The sequence below is a fragment of the Stegodyphus dumicola genome, chromosome X1, assembly GCF_044657685.1.
Source record: "Stegodyphus dumicola isolate Sdum_Otavi_A_Nest chromosome X1, ASM4465768v1".
In the NCBI taxonomy this organism is placed as follows: domain Eukaryota; kingdom Metazoa; phylum Arthropoda; class Arachnida; order Araneae; family Eresidae; genus Stegodyphus; species Stegodyphus dumicola.
In genome coordinates, this window is record NC_140780.1 from 78,118,481 (window position 1) to 78,131,577 (window position 13,097).

The 13,097-nt window shown below is 31.6% G+C and overlaps 1 pseudogene across 1 annotated transcript in view; it reads left to right on the forward strand.

Moving 5' to 3' along the window:
• The window catches only part of LOC118183275 (uncharacterized), a 60,107-nt pseudogene that overhangs the window by 14,264 nt on the left and 32,746 nt on the right, over positions 1–13,097 (forward strand). The window contains exons 3-7 of the transcript XR_015038759.1: positions 1,755–1,895; positions 10,569–10,751; positions 11,029–11,172; positions 11,319–11,501; positions 11,604–11,735. The product of XR_015038759.1 is annotated as an uncharacterized LOC118183275 (transcript). The remainder of the gene's footprint in view (positions 1–1,754; positions 1,896–10,568; positions 10,752–11,028; positions 11,173–11,318; positions 11,502–11,603; positions 11,736–13,097) is intronic.

Here is a 13,097-nt window from a genome sequence, read left to right on the forward strand (position 1 = left end):
CAATGTATGTTGCCCATATGCAGCAATGTATGTTGCACAGTGTGTTGAGAAACACTCTCTGTATCACCACTGTTGTAGCTGGTGGTGATTTCGTCTGCTGTAGCTGGTGGTGATTTCATCTGTTGTAGCTCTCTGGTGATGGCGAACAGTGTATAGAAATTTCCGTTCTCCTCCGAAATCAGTGCACCATTGACGAAACATTGCTGGCCAGCGACTTGTCATTTCACCATTCATACACCACTTTTGATATGTGCTCACAACAACTGCACGTGAACAGCACACTAAATGCACTGTTTCAGATATTGATTTTCCCAGTCGCCAAGCCATAGCGTTTTGACCTTTATCAAAGTCTGATAAATCAGCTGCTTTTCCCATTATGTTGCTTATAATCTCCAACATCAGCCACGCATGCACAGTGGTTTTATTCCTGGGCGAGCCCATTGTTATAGATAGAGGGTGGTCATAATGTAATGGTTCTTCGGTGTAGATGTCTGATGTTGTCCTGAGGCAGATGAGTCACAACCACCTTTAAATCATGTGCAGAGTAATACGGCGGCATCTGACATTTCAGCTGGTTCCACACATGCTCTATAAGACAAGTCCAGAGAGTGTACCAGCCGTGAAAGAGTATGAACATGATGTAAGAAGTTTTGAGCAGCTCAAGGTGTATCATGTTCCACATCGATTGAAGAATGTCATAAACATAACATTGGCCTATTAAGGTTTCGTGTAACACAATTAGAGTGGACCGGCTACCATTGGCTAATGGCGCAGGCAGTGTGTCGCACAACGGCGTGGGTAGAATTGTACTGTTGACCGGGGTGCCTCCACACCCATATGTGGTTATCATCTGTTCCCAAAATGAACTGAGATTCATCATAAAACCCCATGTTTTGCCAATCTGTAGCATTACTTATTGCTCTGGCTTGGCACCACAGCAGACAGAGTCGTCGGTATTTTTTTGTTAAAAGTAGTACAGAAAAGGGTGCTTGGATTGCACATTCGCATACAAGGCATCTGGAAGTGGTTTATGGAACACTTCTACATCTAATTGTATTGTGAAACAAGTCACTGTGCCATCCATGAGCTCTTGCTTCATGATACTTCAATCCTCTTGCCTCATTGTCTTCTTCATCACTCCTGATCCAGTTTTCCGCTTGTGGGTACCATCTCATGTCCATTGCTTCTAGCATGTTTTGATGGCACTTTGTGAACAATCAACCTGTCGAGCAACATGGGTGGGTGCATTGTCTGGCATGCAGTTTTCATGCTGATGACTAATCTCATCTTAAACTTGCTTATTTGTGAGAAATGTCTTCTTATACATTACCTGGCATACTTCTTACTTCACAAAGTCCTCCTAGAGTTAGACTGTGGTTGATACCTTTATAAATCACCTACATGTTGGTTTATATAGGGCCCACTTCCTGATTGCAGTGGCATTGCAGCGTATGTGGTCATGTGCATTGGCATCAAACTTGGATCATTTGCATATCGAATCTCATTATACTTAATTGTAAAGTTTGGTGATTGTACCTTTCTTTCTTTTTGGTTTGTTATTTTTGATGATTCTGATAGTATGTCCTAAATCTTTTCATAATTATTTGTTATGCTAATGTTCCTAGAACTGCTTATCTTCTTAACTTGGCTTTTGTCTTATATTTATAATAGAATTGCTGAAATTGTATTCCTTTTAACTTATGAATAAAGGTACATTGATAATGTTTAAATGCATTTCCCCCTTCATTTTCCAGGTGACTTGAAAGATGAAGAGAAAGTACTTGCTTGGTTAACTGATTTGGATTCAATGGAACTGCCTGATAAAATAGAAGAAGTGAATGCAAAAATTCTTGAAAATCTGATAGAAGATAGTGATTTCCTGGCAGTTTTGATCTGTGAGATGATAAGCATTTTTTCCCATGTGTAATAAGCATTTCTAATAATGTTATAACAGTCTATACAATTTCTTCATCGGTTTCTTGCAAAGACCTTTTCCATTTTGAATAATATTATTTAGTAAAAAGTAATATTAAAGTTGAACTTAAAAATTTCTTTTATAAACAACTATGTACTATATATAAGATTTAAATATGAATACAATTATTTTTACTTTCATGTAAACATTCTTTATCCTTTAATCAGGTAAAATATTTGTGTAATGCACTAATTCAAAAAATCTCTGCTTCCAACAGTTCTTCATATTTTGAAGGTATGCATTTTTTCAGCTATATAGTATTCACTTTCCAGAACTTTGCTTTAAAATAGTTAATAAGCATACAAATGTTGGTAAATATCCCAATATTTTGTTTAAATTCCATTTAGTTTCATAATGCGTTTTTTTAGAGCAATTGTGTAAAAAAATATTTCCCATATTTTTTTCCACAAGTTTCTTTTAAAGTGCTCGTAATGTAATTTAAACCTGTTACTACTATCAGGCGTTTTAAATATATTTATATTCTTCAATGAATCTAATGAAACATTTTAATATTTTAACTAAATATGTAAATGACGTATTAACAATATAATTATATTATAAAAGAATTTTTAAATAATAACTATATGATTTTAAATAATAACTGTACAAGTTTCTACTTGCATTTTTTATGCAAAGATTTGCAAGTATTATCTAATTCTGTGACTGCTGTCAATCATTTAAGCATGAAGCATGGCTGTGTGTTTGTGATGCATGATTCAAAAATGTTAACCATGACCTCCAGTTGGAATTCTGCATGCTGTGTCATCAGTATATTGAACTTCTAGCTTTACTGACAGCAAAAGAAAATATTTTTTAAGGTTTGTATAACTCAATAATAATGATCTTGAATTGTGCACTTTTTATATTGACATTTCTGTGACATAGTATTTGAAAATAGAAATGGTATATTTGTAATTATATTGAACAATAAACTCTGAGTCATTTTTAGGCATTAATTGGGTTATAGATATTTTATATTTATATAGTATTTGAAAGTATAAATGGTATATTTGTAATTATATTGAACAATAAACTGCGAGTCATTTTTAGGCATCAATAGGGTTATAGATATTTTATATTTATATTTTTAATGAAAATTTTCTGTATATATTAATCTAAATCTGTATTCCAGAAAGTTTTATGCAGATGGTGTGGCATGGTTTTATTTATATTTCTAATTAGATCATCAATGTATATTAAATCATCATTTTAATTTCAAATATATCATGAGCATTTATAAGCTTTTTAAATACCACTAAGCTCTTCATTTTTAAATATCAAGAGCAATCAGTTTCCAAGTGCCTGAAAGTGGAATATTCAATTTTTATCCTACATTCAGTTCTGAGCCACTGATTGAGCTCTGACTTGAATTTATAAATCTTGATATCTCATATAAATGCAAGCCTGTTTTCCCTTCAGAGTCCTTCACAAAGGCACCTGCTCCTAAGCAACTAGCCCTTAAGTTTAAAATTGGGCAAAAAAGCAACCTTAGTTTGTCATAGAACTCTGTCGATTTCAAAGGTAATTAGGTACAGGTTTTTGCAGATTGCCCCCTTCTATTTTTAACCTGTATCTAGTCATCCTTGAAGTCAGTAGAATTTTGTTTAAAATGTATAGCAAACTAAGGTGTTTTTTTTTTAACTGAACTTGTATAAATAATTGAGCTTTAAGGAAAACTTTAAAGTACTCGGAAGTGTTTTAGCATTTTGTTCTTAATCTGTGTGTTATGTATTTTAAATATTTTCATATTAAAAAAACTTTAATACATATTTTGCCTCAAAACTTAGGACTAGATATGATTAGCTATGGTAGTGTATATTAGGGCTATCTGTCTAACAGCAGGCTTGCCTTTCTAGAGAATTTTCTAAGAGAAACTATCCCATATTTATGTTACACATAGAGGAAACCATGACAATACTATGCAGCCAGCCCTTTGAACTACCAGGAACAGAACCAAAAGCAGACTGCAAGCATTTTCTATCTTTAATCATTTGACCACTGATTAAGTACTGCATCAAAGCTTAAGTAGCAAATGCATCACAAAATAATTTGTTAATATATATTTGTATAGGTATGACACATTTACAGGGCCGGTTCTAGAACTGGAGCAAACAGTATGGCTGCCCCGGGCAGGAGAATTTAGGGTTGGTACATATGTTTTTAATTTAGAGAAGCACAAAATAGCAAAATTCAGGAATAGCAAAATTTTTAGAATTCAGAGGAAGCGCTAAGCAGCAGAATTTAGAACATGCAGATATTGCACTGGAGGCTAAAATGCCTAGCATAACCTTTTATACACACATTTAGATATATACTGGTGTCAGAAAAAACTGCGATGGACAATTCTTTTAAGAATATATAGCAGCATACATAGCAGCATACTGATTCTGACATGTGATTTAATTTGAAAGCTGTTTAAAACATACGTTTGTAAAAGAGAAAAAGCCTGATTATGAAATGCAGATACTGTATTTATCATAATTTAAGAAAGTTTCTACAAGATACGGTGCTTGTGTAATAGGTAAAACATTTTTGGAGTTACCAGAAGCATTTATAAATTAGATTGTTTCATTTGTATACCTCCAATACAGGAATTCAGTTAAATCCCTGAATGTACGGTAGCATTTGGGAGATGTTGATGGGGCCTGATTCCACAATGTGAAGTAGAGAATATTCTCTGAGCCTGCACTTAAGAGACAATCCCTAAGCTTCATATAATATTTAAATTATGGGTACTGTTCTGTTATCAGGACCAGATTCTGAAATGTATGTGTGTATCCATATATGTATTGATGTATGTATTCCATGTATACATATATATATATATATATATGTAGGCACAAATGTATGTGTGTGTGTACATATACACATATATGCACATACATACACATGTGCATACATGCATACATTTCTGCATCCGGTCCCAATAATGGAGCAGTACCAAATTATGTAAACTTTTACATATATTTTCAGTCCTAGAACATCTAATATATTGATAAAATTAGGGGTGGGTCATTGATGCTACGTACAGTCTATACATGGGATAATTTAATAAATTAAGTGATAGTTCCTGAATGGGTTTGTCATATTTGAATTCACAATAATAAAGAAAAATATTTAGAATTACAAACATCAAGCAGCAAACATTTTATTATTATCTATGCTTGCTGCCCTTCTAGAGAAACTAAACTTCGCAACAACAAAGATAATAATATATGTAGAGAGTTGCTATATCTCTCCTTCCCCATTAACAACATAGTTAGAGTGTAATTTCTGTGATAAATTTTAGTGTATATGCAATGAGTATGGATGTAAAAGGGAAATATATATAGTATACATATGATATTATTATGAAATAACAATAATAAATAGCATGTAATTAATCTTTGTAACACACTGCAAACCTGAAATGTCTACCAGAGCACGTAGTTTTCTTTCTGAATATGTTTATCCGATAAATCTAATTGTTTGTTTTCACTTTCATGATGTGCAGTCAGATTTGTGCTAGGCAGTGCTTGTGCACTATCTGGAGCATTCACTTCTTAACAGCAAATATGCTGTTTTTAATCTGTCTACAGATATATTGACATTCTTTCCTTTCATTGTCACAGTAAAATATTTGTCATGTCTTTACACAACTGAAAAAGGTCCATCATAAGGAAGTTCTAATAGTTTTCGAACTCTATCAATTATGCGAGTATTATTATTATTGTCTACAATTATGCAAGTCCTTATGGGCAAAAACTTTTTCAGACAGATATCAGCAAGTTTTTAATGGTTTTAAGAGTTCCATTTGTGTCTATAGTTTTTTGGCAAACATCTTAATATCCAAGATGCATTTTGGTTTCTCAAAAAATTTTCCTGGTAACCTTATAAGGTATTTTCCCTGCCTTCTTAGTATGCCTTCGTGCTGTAGTGGTCAGCACATGCAGTGCATATTTGAGAGGTCTGTGGTTCGACTCTTGGCAAGGGCATTGCTCATTTTTCATCTCTCCTGCTTTCAAAAAATACCTAATGTCTCTACAACCTGATAATTTTTCCATATACCATTTGTGCAGTGGTGTAATTTGTATCACCACACAAAGCCAATCGTAGCCCTAACAAAACTGTTGATAATGTTTGAGCCCATTTAATAAAATTGTGTGTTCTGATTGAAGCTTTTAAAGTCCACTGGATCCTTTTAATTTTCCTGTTACATTGTGGGTGATACGCTGTTTGTGCATACTTTAAATTCACAAATAACACCAATGTTTTTAAAATGTTCGGATCTAAACTATCTACCTTGATCGATAATTACATATTACATCATTCTAAAGCACAAAATCTAGTGATGAAAACATTCTTGAGCTACTGTTTCAGCCATCGCATTTGCTAAAGGAATAACTTCTGTTCAATATGTGAGTCAATCAATGCAGGTAAGGGAGTATGATGTCCCTTCAGAAATAGTAAATGAGCCTATGATAGCAACATGAGTAATATTGAATCTGTCATCTACCTCTTTATAGGTGGCACACATATGTCTGTAAATAATGTTTTTCTTTTGACGATAGATGCAAGATTTTTCCCATTGGGTGTTACCCTTTGGAACGTTTAGCCGAATAAATCTGGAAGCTGTTTGTTTAACTAGATAAAGTTGAGCTAAGGTGTGAATTTTGTGAAATGTATGCTTCTGAAAATCTTGAGGTATGAATGGACGAATTTTGTTATTTAACTGTCATATGAAAGTAGTTAAACAGAGTCCAAAGGATATTGCTTTAAATGTAAGGGTGGTTTCGAGCATAGTTCATTAAGATGTTTATTAGCAATCTGTGAGTCTGCAATTTTATCATAATCTGCTTTAGCAAGAGATTCTATCCTGGATAAGGAATCTGCAACAATATTTTTTCTACCAGTGTGAAAAATATCTGTGGAAAACTGTGATGTATATTGTAAATGACAAAGCTGTTTAGGTGAGGCTTTCTGCTTTTTTTGGTTAAAAGCAAGCATCAAAGTTTTGTAAGTCAATGTAAATTGTTTTCCTTATAGGATATGCTTGAATATTTGCTCGAGAGGTATATCACTAACAGTTCCTTGTCTTAAGACCTGTATCCTTTTTGAACCTAGTTAACTTTTAGAAACGAAGGCTAAGGGTTTCTGACTGCTTTTGTCCAATTGTTGCCCTATGGATCCAACTGCATATTTCGAAGCGTCTCTTAAGAGAGCTAATGGTGAGTCAGGATTAGGAAAGCTCAACAATGCAGCATTTGACAGATTTTTTAGATTTTAAACTTTCAAGGCTAAATAATCTTACTGATATTAATTTTGTTCCAGTAAACTTAAATGCTAGGTATTCAATTTAAATCATTTCTGCTTATGAATTCTTTTGTGTTTTCAATAAGTAATGTATTCTCTATTTAAACATTATAATTTCTTTATCCTGTAACATTATTAGTCATTGCTCAAGATGCGAAAAGCTCCATTTTAACAGTAACAAACTTCTCTGTGTCTTTGAATTTTGTCTATGAGTGCTAAATGTCAGTGCCTTTTTATGTAAGGTATTCAGCCATAAAATAGAAAATTTGAAGAGTTTTTAAAATATTATTTACTACAATTATTATAACTTGATATTTATGTATGTTGGTTGATTGATTATTGCAAAGTGTGAAAGTTATCTGCTTGAAAAGATATGCCTTTGCTGGACTTTCTAAGAGAATTTTTTTTTCTTTTTAAATTTTCAATGCCAGCAGTCACATATGGCCGGCATAGTAAAATTTGATGATCAGTTTATCAAGTTTTTTCAAAATACACACACAGGAAAAAAAGCGCTTAGCATCTTAAATAATGTTTCTAGTACAGATGAGGGTATTAATTCTATGACTAACTTTTTCTTAACAAGACCTATAATATCTGTATTGATCTCATCATCAAGAAAACCTTGAAAAAATCGATTAAATTCAATCCAGTGCAATCCTAATGATTTTTGGCACCTGCAAGTTTGGCAAAAAAATATCTCCAAATATGAACCATGTATGACCAAATATGACCCACTCCGGCAAAGAAAAAAATAAAACTTTTCAAAAGAGTCTGTGCTCATATCGGGCATAGAACTGATTGTATGGTAAAAACATATATTGTGATGGATATTAAAGGAAGTAATAATATATACTGTGTTAAATTCATTAATTTACAAGAAAGTTAATTTATTTATTTTCCATGGTTACTTCTCTTAATTGCAAATACACCATGACACTCTGTTAATGCCAAAATACCAAGAGGATAGTGCTGAGGATCTGAGCTTGCTGCTGTATGTGCATTAAGGCCACATCTAGGGTGGCATTCAGAAATGGGACTCGAGGCCACTGTAGATGCCATGCAATAAATTTTGAGTGCAATACAGAAAACAGTATTAATAATATTTATATTAACTTTTATGAAGTTTCTTGTCATAGTATGTCAGTTAACTGAAAGTCAGGCAACTGGCATTCTGCTGTATATATTGCATCCATATAAAATATTAGTTCATCTTACCATTGGTACATGGACAAATTGTAAAGTAAACGTTCAGTTTTAAACCCACGAATAAGCATTTAACTATGCCAACAAGAATTTGCATTGGACATTTTGAGATCTGTATCCACTAAGAAACATTTTTTCTATATTGACAAGATTATGTACCGGACATTGGAAGTAAATGACTTTCATAGATGGTGTGAATTCCGTCTGAACAGTGTACTGAATGAGAAACCACGCTTTCTTCACCTCACATCTTGTAGTGGTGTTAATAACCAAAATATCTTTTTGAATTCTGTCCTAACTATAAAAAAATCTGCAGCTTCCATTTCTTTCTCTCTCTCTCTCTTTTTTTAATGACAGTTATTTATGAGTAAAACAATTATGTATCCTGCTCATTCTCTTTGTGTAACTCATTTTGTCTTATGTTTAGGTTTAAAATGGTTAAATAATTGAAAATTATCTGCGGGGATATAAATTTGTTCATCTCGTATATATGCATTATAGTGCAATAAATAGCATTTGTGCAAGTCTTTTACTATTAAAGCATACAGCTTGGAGTTTCTTTTGTTACCCAATTCTCAGTGACTAGTAGTACCTTTGTGTTAATGCATTATCCCTCTTTCACACAAATTTTGTTTCTTATTGATATAAGAATGTGATGATAGTGATCAGCAATCCACCACATTCTTCTTCACCCTAATAGATGAGCTTATCATATGTAATTTTAAGTCTAATATTCACGTTGCAGCTGCTCTTCCCTCTCAGATGCTTCATCCATAAAGGAAATATGATTTTGATAATTGTGTTTAGGCTGACACATACACAGGAAAATCTGAGCATTTTATCATTTGTAGGGAAAAACAATGCTGTGTATGCAATTTTTGATGCATTTTAGTTGAAGTCAGTTTCAGTTTCTCTGATCAGGCATCATATATTTTTAATATACTAAAAGTTTTTTCTATATAGTATAATCACTTCATTATTGTCTCAAGACATATCAGTCCCATTCTTTCATCAGTTCTAGATTTCAAAATACTTGTGAATTGAAACTGGATATGAAGACTTTTATCTTCTTGTTGAAAGCAGATTTTGGTTTAGGGAACTAGGTAGAAGAAACAACTGTCTGTTCGTAGAGCAACAGTGCTTGCTTTTCAATTTCATTAGAAACATAGAAGCTCTTTGAAGCTATTGAATGTTGTAATTTTAAGTTCTATGTACATATGTATCATGCTTAAAGCTATAAGCTTCACTAAAAGGTGACTTTTTTAAAATTTAAATAAGTCAAGAACATAAAATATGTCTAAATATGCCTTATCTTTTTTTTCGATGAGTAACCAGTGTGCATCTGAAAATATTGTTAGAAGGAAATTTGCAAAAAATTAAATTGCTCTTACCTGGTTTTTGATTTGAATTTTTAATACTTTTTGTGTAGCTCAAGCAGTTGTAAACACAGATTTTGTAACACTTTCTTTTAATAATTATTAATCTTAAGTAATTTTTGATAGGTGTGCTAAGAAAGCCTAGTGTAACTTTCAGTTCATGCAATAAAATTTTTTACTCATACCATTGAGTATTATTTCAGTGCTTATTGTATGATCAACACAAGCAAAAAAAATATGAGTATTAATAATCAATTTCTTAATTTCATTTTTATTATGATTTTAAAAAATTCCAGAAAAATTAAGTTAAAATCATTATAAAGTATTGAATTTAAACTTCTTTATCTTTCACTCTTTTTAATGTTTAAAACTGCATGATGTTTTTAAGAAATTCTTTATGGAACAAGTTTTTTTTTTTCATGTGAAGGCTTTAACAACCTGATAGTAAATAAATAATTTGCAGTAGGTTTTTGTAATGAAATTTTAACTTCCTTTTTTTTCTGTTTTTTTTCTGTTTTGTTTTCATCTTATTATTAGTAATTCCACTTAACTCAGCGAGCTTGTATTATTAAATGAATGCATAGGTATAAAATCATCGTGCATGAGGTACTTTTACTTTTCTTAACTAATTTTTCAGTACTGATGTTTTTTTGACTCATGTTTTGTTATTTAATTTTTTTTCTTTTTGTGGAAGTGTTTGAATATTTTAAATTTTAATCCAGACAAGGAAGACTGTGAAGAATGTGAGCAAGTACTTCAAGAACTTGAAAACATTGATGATGAAGCTGATGCAAAAGACATTGGCTTTGTAAAAATTGCAGATGAGAGTTTAGCAGTTGAATATGGTTTGGATTCTGTTCCAGCACTGATTTATTACAGAAAGAAGATACCTCTTTTATATGATGGTAAGTAATGTCGCTGCATTAATATACATTTTTTTAAACAAAAGCATTCATTTGGTTGTATGCCATCAAAATTTTTAATACAATTTTGCAGCTATGTTTTTATGGTTTAATTCAAAATTTTTATGTTTTGCTGTTTTTGTTTGCATTAAGTATGCATTGTTAAATGTAAATTTTTAGTTACTTCTACTTTTTTATATTTTATATGCAAGTGCCTTATATTTGTATTATTTCATTAACTGTTACATAATTTTAATGCATTTTTGTGTGTTTGATATAGGTGATCTTTTTAATGAAGATGAAATTCTCAACTGGCTGTTTGAATTTCAAGATTTGGGAGAGGAAAATGAAGCTATTGAAGATATATCAGCAAATGGCTTAGCTCAAATGATTGAGGATTCTCCATTTCTAGCTGTGCTTTTTTGTAAGGACCGGTTTCACTTGTCATCACACTTTTTTTAAATCATAGAATGCATGAAATTTTATCGAGTGAAAAAATTTCTGTGTAGTAGTGTATTTAATGAAAGTAGCATAAATATTTGTTCATTTTATTAAGATTATCTTTTTCAGATGACATTGAAAGCAGAAGGTCTCAAAGGATTTTAGAAGAATTAGAAAGTATTGATGTTGATTGTGATTGTCATGGAATACCTTTTGTTAAAATAGATGATGATAAAGTTGCTGCTGAATATGGTCTTGAAACTTTACCTGCATTAGTTTACTTTGAAAATAAAATGCCTAATTTTTATCAAGGTAAGTAAAAATAATAAGTTTTCTGTTTTAAATCATGCAGTTGATTTTTAGATAATTTTTTATTATGCATTTTTAGTTTCTCATTTGTAAATATATTTTAAGGTGATTTGACTAAAGAAGATGATGTACTTGAGTGGCTTATAAAGCAGACAAGTTCTGATGAGATTGAAGATGTTACCGATAAAGTTTTGCAGCACATGATTAAAAAGACACATGAGTTGGCTGTTTTGTTCTGTGAGTTTCTAAGTATCTGATAAGTTGAAATTTTACAGAATAAAGGAATATTTGTTAGGCTATATATCAGTAAATTTTTTCACATTCAAATTTATGAATACCATGCATTATCATACTGTATTCTTATATAAAACATTAAAAAAAATGCCTGTATCACATATGCAGCTATAAAGGAACTGTCATAATGAGCATCTTGTTTCGGGCAATGTATATGTCTTTAATATCAAAGAAGGTTTTGAAAGCAGATAACATGCTTTACTATTATTTAAAAGAAAAAATAATACAGTACAAAGTCCGAGATCCGGACTTGTTGGGACTTTTGCAGTCCTAGATTTGGGATTTTTTCGGATATTAGATCATCGATTTAAATCTAATAAGATGGCATGTAGAAAGTATAAAATCAAAAATATGAAATTGGGATTTATGAAATAATGAAGCATTTATGATCTAAAGGGTATCAAAATTTACAAAAAAATTCTTAATACTTATTTGTTAACTTTATTAAACATTACTTTAATGTAAATAAACATGAATGTAAATTGTTTAAGTTGCTTCTTTTTTTGTGCTAATACTTTTTCTTTAATTCTGTAGGCAGACATAATTTCTTGTTTATTTACAAAGTTCCACTGTTCAAGTCCTGGAATTGCTGTGTCGACAATTCTAACTTATCAATCAAAATTTTTTTGTTTCCAGTAACCTCTGTTTCCTTCTTCCCTGCCGGTAGTGGTATTTTCTGGATCTAGAACCATACTACAGATTTCACCATCCATTAATTGATTGTGATTGGAGCATTATCATCGCAGTGAAAAAACTTCTTTTATATTATCTTCATTTATTACCACCTCTCCACATTTCTTTGCAAAATCCATTACTTGAAAACTTTCACCAGTGGTTTGTAATATCCTAAAACCTTCAAATTCGTGAGTATCATGTTCATCATCTTCACCATGAAATATGGTAGCTCGCCATAAATTATGCCAAGCATTTTTTAAAGTATCTGAAGCCACATTCTCCCACGATCTTGCGATACTCCATGAAAAGATTTATGCTAAAATAATTCAAGAATTCTTGATTGGTCTTGCCAATATTCAAGAAATTTAACATGGACTTTAAAAATACCACTTTATATTTGCATTTTGAGGACGCTCACTATTCTGATTACAGTTTTTGAAGGGAAGAATAATACAGATACATTACCTTTTACTAAAACTTTAAAGGAAGTATGAGCCGAACAGGTATCTACAATCAGGACAATTTTTATGTCATCAGGTAAACCAAGTTCTAAATCAAGTTATAAATAAGTTCTAAATTTTTGCCACTCCTTAATTTTGGGTCCCAGTGCTTTCCCTAAATTCTAAAAAT